Consider the following 7370-nt stretch of genomic DNA (forward strand, 5'->3'; position numbering starts at 1 on the left):
TACGCTAGACGTACAAGCTGAGCACACGTTGGGCGTACTCAGCTGAGTTGATTTGGTTCATTTTTTTACTTTTGACATTGATTTGTCTTTGAACAAGTTTGACCTAGGAGTATTTTGAGTATATTGATTATAAGTTAAGTTTGGTCATGTTCCAATGAATAAGTGACTGGTAGAGTTGATATTCGGAGCAATGTCCTGTTAAGTGATCTTTCAGATGGAGAGGTGAGTCTCCTCACTGTGTCTATGGGTCAAACGCACCAATGCCGACCAACTAGGATCTGTTATATGCTAGCTATCCTTGTAACTCTTGCATGAGATGATTGACGTTATGTGACTTATAGGTGTTGCATGCTCGGGCTGAAATAAACCCTAAGGCGGGGCCCACTATTGCATGTTCGGGTTGAAATATACCCTAAGGCAGGGCCCATATTTGTTTATTGGTTTGAAATACACCTTAAGGCGGAGCCCACTATAGTATGATCGGGTTGAAAGATACCCCAGGGTAGGAACTATATGTGCTAAGTGGGTTGAAATACACACTAGAGCGGGGCCCATATATGTGTATTGGGTTGGAATATACCCCAGGGTTAGGCCCAAGGTTATGTATGGTGTGTGGTATTTTGGGGAACTCACTAAGCTTTATGTTTACGATTTTATGTTTATGGTTTTAGGTACTTCCTGTACGAAAGGGAAGGACCCGGTGTGACTGCATCACATCCACCAAAGTTTTCCGCATTAGTAATTTTCTATATTTACTTTGATCTTTAAATAATATATTCACTTTGATAGGTTTTGGAACAGCTCGTTTGTATGGTTTATTGTTTTAAAAATGAAAATTTTACTATGAATTTTTGGAACGTTATAATTTGGTATCAGAGCCTTGGTTTGAGGGATTCAGGCACACTCTCGGGCATGTCTAAACTCAAACCGAGAAATTGGTAATCTTTTGAAAGAAAATAAGTTTCTAAAAAGATTTTTGTAAAGAAAATAAGTTTCTGAAAAGATTTTTTATTAAGAAAAGGAGGTGTGATGCGTGCAATCAGCCTATCTCAAATAAGCGATTCCTAGAATACCCATACATGTTATAATATATGTTATGATAATTGCATGCTAGATTAGGGCAAATGATCTGCTCAGGATTTCATGTTAAGAGAGATGCCTTTCCCAAAATTTACGACCAAAAATTTCATTTTTAATTTAATAATTATAAAACTAATTTTCTGAAAACATCATAGAATCAACTCATATCAAAACCAATGTATCCATAGTCAAAACATATCATGACAAAACAATATCAGAGTATAATCCCAAAGATCTCCTGTGCGGAAAATATAGTGTGATGCGCTGCGATCATGCCGACTCCTTTCCTTTCGAAGATGAAGTACCTGAAACCAAAACTAAAAGCCGTAAGCACAAAGCTTAGTGAGTTCCCCCATCATACCACATAATCACATATTGCCAGACATATTTGGGTGCCCAGTCTACCCTGTCAGGCATATCTGGGTGCCCGACTTACCCTGTCAAGCATATCTGGGTGCTCGACCTACCCTGATGCATGCACCGCCTCGGACTCGAGTGCTCTGATGACGCATGCAGTGACGATCCGAGGAGTACGCCCCGCGTAAAGCTGTACGCCCAACGTACGTGCGAGGCTCAACCTCTATAAAAGGGCTGCGAGGGCAGCCGACTCCATTTGCCAAATTCTCTTCTTTTTCTCCCGTTTTGCCTCGTTTTGCGTGTCAAAAGTATCCCGAAGCCTCGATATCAATCCCGAGCCGCGAAGCAAGTTCCAAATCCCCGAAGATCCCGAGAAGTGCAATTCCTGAGCCGAAACTCTGCTCGCGAGAAGCCCGGTTTTTGTGAAGATCTTCCAGATCTACTGAAAAATACTACTTCTACAAGTCGTAGTGCTGTCCGATCATCTTCTGATCAAGTGAGTATGTAGTTACTTTCTTCTAACGCATAATTATGAAGTATTTTATACGAAATACATGTTATGTGTATAATTTTGTTGTTATGTGTGTGAATGTATATTCACTTTCTTCTATCTCATAGATCTGATTTATTCTCTATGAAATACGTGTTATATGGGTGTGCCACATCTGTTATGTGGAATATGTATTGATTGAACATGCTATACAGGTTTTAAACTATGTATAAAAATATATATTTTTATCTACTAATATGTTGGGTAGAACGTGGGTAGATAGTTGATGTGTGATAAACATATGAGAGGCCTCGATGTTGTTGTTGTTGATCTAGTTATTCAGTGGAGTATGGATAACAACCACATACTCTTTCTAGACAGTCATGTGGAACGCTAGCAAGTTCATAACCTGTAGGTGTTGTGAACGATGTGTTCACCGGTGTACTCTATCCCCCTCATGGTTGCCTTTAGGATATCTATTGTTGAGGAAACCCTTAACAGTAATGTCCGTCCCGATGAAAATCCTAGATTAGGTCCCTTGAGATAGATGTTGTTTTAGGGACGTAAAGTGAGAATAACGGGAATGGGTAATCGGGTTATTGTTGGTTGGTGAAATTAAATATAATTTATTTATTGTGGGTTGAAAACCCTATATGCTCACCAGGCTCCCAAGCCTGACCCACTCAGTTTTATTTGTATTACAGGAAGTGGCACAAGGGCATAAGATGAATGAATCATTGAGTTGTTTTGTTTACAAGTCTGTATATGTATATATTTGTTGAATGACTTGTAATGTTATCGTTTATGCTTAATGGTCTATATCGGAACATGACATCCCGAGTTTTGATTATATAATGAAAATGCATCTCTTGATGAAATGCTTTGATAAATATTATTTTATCATATTTTGTTTTGGGAAAAAATTCTGCAACTCTTTTAAATCAAAAGGATTTACTCTGAAATTATTTTAAAAAGCATAAATGAAATCGGTCTTTTCTGACCGAGATTTTGGGGATGTCACATTCCCTTCTTTAGATTCTGGAACTCATTGTTGATCTCCAGAAGATCTTGCTCAGAGCAGTACTGCATCTTTAACTGCACCAGAAAATCTTCCCATGACATCTTGCTCGCTTCTCCTTTGGGCATCGAATCAGCTAGTAGCTTCCACCAGCTTAGTACCCCATATTTCAATAGAGGAACCGCGGGAGCGATCTTCTGCCTGTTGCTACACTCACAACTCTCAAACACCGTCTCCATCTCCGAGATCCAGTTCATGACTTCCACCGACGTCGGGCTTCCAGATAAACTCGGTGGTTTGGACGCCATGAAATCCTTGTATTTGCATCCACGTCCATCATTTCCTCCATCCTGGTGGTTTTGCCTAACTATCGGTGGGTTGGCTTGACCAACAGTCCCACTGTAGTTTCCCTCCACAGTCTGCCCTTCGTTCAACTCGGGCTGTTCGACCTGTATGGTCGCTTCCTCTCGATTTTGTTGGAGCAAACGTTTGGTTTCCTCCATTTGACGATCCAACATCGCCTGGATCATCGCTTGCACTCTGTCCATCGTTATTGGCTCAGCAGCGGCCACCACAACCGGTATTTGCTCAATCACTGGGGGTTGGTTTCGGTTCCCATTTGCATTCACGTTTCCGCTACGGGTCCTTGCCATCTTGATCTATACACCGAATAAGGTGAATCTAGATCTTTATTTAGGATTGACATTTAAATCATCCTTATCACTCCGAAACATTTATATGCTAGTTCTAATATCGTATTCGTACGTTTAGAATCCTAAACACATAAGGTTTCCAGATCCGGTCGGCAACAGACCATAGATCCGATCAAACTATAGCATAACAAATCATTTAGCACGTAAAAGCAATTTAGGCATCATTCCTAAAATAAGCTAGTGCTTGTGTCTATTCAGGTGTATTACCTAAATCTAGTTGACACACTCCTCACAATTATCACTTAGCATTCTAAGTTTCAGTCTAGAAATTTCCTACAAATTCCTAGTTCGCTTAAACTAATGCTCTGATACTAACTGTGACATCTCCATTTTCACGGCCAGAAAAGACCCATTTTGTTTATGCTTTGTTTAAAAATCAGAGTAATATTTTAAATAAAAGTGTTGCGGAATTTGTTCCCAGAAAAACATGATAAATACGTTATTAAAACATTTTCGAAGAAACGTGTTTTATTCATTTTAAAACGTTTGGGATGTCATCGTTAATACAGAAACATAAGCATAAACAGAACTTACATTTATTTACACTAGTGATCTACATCTCTTTAAATCTCTGAGTGTAATGTGACTTCATATCAACACCTGTGATATAAATAAACTGAGTGGGTCAGGTTGGGAAACCTGGTGAGTACATAGGGTTTTCAACCCACAATAATATAATTATTATGTTTAAACAATCAAACAATCAACCCAATTACCAATCCCCATTATCTTCTTTATTCTTAAGGATCTACCCTAAGAATCAGCTATTTCTCATTCATTCATTCCTAAGGATCATCCTAAGGAAACAACATGAAGTCCATTGTTGCCAATGACACATTGGTCAAGCGCAGCTGCTAATCTTGTCACTTAGGCGCAGCTGCCAGAATTGGGACATTTTCTATGAGGCGCTTCTGCCGGTATTGACCTTTAAACGCTACTGTCATGGTCATAAGGCTCCCTATTAGGAGCAGCTGCCGATACTGTCCTTAGAGCGCAGCTGCTAGGACGTTTACCGTAGATCTAAAACATCTACGGGTTGTGGCGCAGCTGCCAGTGCTCATCTATAGGGTACTAGGTCCACTGCTGCCAATGTATACCTATAGGGAACTCGGTCCATGCTACTAATATTCCTTTATTTCAGCTTTTATCCCTCATCATTCATCTACCCATGTTTTACCCAACATATTTTGTAGATATAAAATACTTTATACAATTTACATCATTTAAAACATGTATAAAAACCTTCCACCAGCATAGACAACAAGTATTCAGACAATATGCACACATAGCACGTAATTTATAATAAAATACTTCATATCTATGTGTAAGATGAAAGGGACCATGCACTCACCTGAAAGGTGGTGACGCAGTACTCGGACAGCGCTTCGATACTCTCAAAACAATTTTCCTTCGATAAAACCTAATACCAATACCACTAGGGTTTAGTCTAACGATAACCACGACAAATTAATAGTCTAGCTATTATTATTATTATTATATAAGCGTTAAATAACACTCAATATAACTCATAATAATAGCCCAAATACTCATTATAAGTTCCTAATAACGTTACTATAATAAAACATAAGCTATACTAAGGATAGGGTAGACATAACTCACTTACAGCGGGTTTTCTCGAAAACCGGGCTTCGCTGGAGCCGTGTTCCCAAGCCGAAAGGCTCTTTTCTCGGGACTCCGGGAGTCTCGGGGATTTCTTTGGGTGCTAGGGGGTTTACCTAGGCTTTAGGGGGGGGGGGGGTTGGGAGGCTAGAGAGAGAAACTAGAGAAAGAAAGTGAGTTTGGGAGGTGTGAAGAAGAGGCTAGACCCGGAACCTCTATTTATAGTGAAAATATCTGATGGAATCGCCGAGTAGGGGGGCCTACTCGCCGAGTTGGTGCATGTGGTGGCCTTCTAGTGGTGCCACGTGTCCAATTATGGTGGTGCCACGTCACCCCCTATCGAGTATCAGCCTTCAAACTTAGAAAAATCATAACTCTCGCATACGAGCTCCATTTTCGACGTTCTTTTTTTCAACACGTAGGTAAAATCAATATCTACAACTTTCATTTAAACTCCGTCAGCTAATTCTTGACCGATCTCAAATTTAATAGTAGGAAGCGTTTAGACTGTTAAATGACCGCGAAGAATTCGTAACTCCTTTATACGGACTCCGTTTTCGTCTATCTTTTTATCGTTGAGTTCCTATTAATGAGATATTCAACTCTCATTTAGGTCGCGTAATCCAAAAACCGCTCGAACTAAAATTCGAGTTTCGGGCCATGCACTGCTAAGCCGAATCTTAGAAAAATCATAACTTCTTCATACAAAGTCAGATTTGGGCGTTCTTTTTATGGATTTTCTCGGTTTAACATATTCTACGACTTTTGTTTAGATCACTAAGACTAAAAATTCCTCCATTGTAAATTCACTATTTACGTCTCCCTGTGCCGTGTCGGTTTTGCCGTAAAACTTCGTCGGCCCATAACTTCTTCGTTTTAACTCGGATTTCGGCGTTCTTTATATGTACGGAAACCTTGAGACATATTCTAAAACTTGGTTAAGACTATTTATTATAAATAATCTTTTGCCTAAATGTCGTTTTCGACACTTATTGCCTCTAAATTGACTAGCCCGGATCTACGGGCATTACAATTATCTCGCCCTTGGGATGATTACGTCCCAGAATCATCAACGAAACAGGATTGTATAATGACTCCATACGTTATCTCTTCATCCTAGGTAATAACTGTAACTTCTATGTTGCTTCGAACGAGTATCTAACTCTTGGACTCCTTGACTGCAGGCGATGCTCGGTCTTGCACCTGCTCGTTAGACTTTCAATCATGACCTTCGTGTCATGACCTCATTCTTTATCAGAGACCCCTTCTTCTTCTTAAAAAAACTTAGGACAAGTTAATTCGATTACTACAATTGACCGATGCGTCATATTCTAATGACCTATCATCGTATGTAGCAACGTGTGACATCCCCATTTTCACGGCCAGAAAAGACCGATTTGCTTATGCTTTGTTTTATAAATCACAGTGATCGTTTAAAGAAAAGGGTTGTGGAATTTGTTCCCAAAATAAAATATGATAACCATTTATCAAAACATTTCTCAAAGAGAATGTATTTCCATTAAATAATAAAACCTCGGGATGTCATGTTCCGATACAGACCAAAAGCATAAACAATATAAAATAGACCTTACAATAGTTATTCAACTACTGATCTATAATCCAAAACCTCTCGTCAAGTCCACCAACTTATACTCTTGTGTCATTACCTGTAATGCAAAGAAAACTGAGTGGGTCAGGCTTGGGAGCCTGGTGAGCATATAGGGTTTTCAACCCACAATAATACAACTATTATATTCAACCATCAAACAATCAACTCAATTACTCATCCCTATTATGTTTCTTAGGATTTTACCCTAGGAATTCAACTACTCGTCATTCCTTCATTCCTAAGGATTGACCTAAGGAATTTACACAAACTTCCATTGCTACATACGGCGCATCTGCCAACATTATCCTTTAAGCGCCTCTGCCAGGATTACGTCATACACTATGAGGCGCGACTGCCAGGTTTATGACATTCTCTTTTAGGCACATCTGCCGACATTATCTTATAAGTGCATCTGCCAAGATTATCCTATAAGCGCATCTGCTATTATGATGACAATCTCTATTTGGCGCATCTGCCGATATT

Source organism: Lactuca sativa, chromosome 4 (assembly GCF_002870075.4).
Source record: "Lactuca sativa cultivar Salinas chromosome 4, Lsat_Salinas_v11, whole genome shotgun sequence".
NCBI lineage: Eukaryota > Viridiplantae > Streptophyta > Magnoliopsida > Asterales > Asteraceae > Lactuca > Lactuca sativa.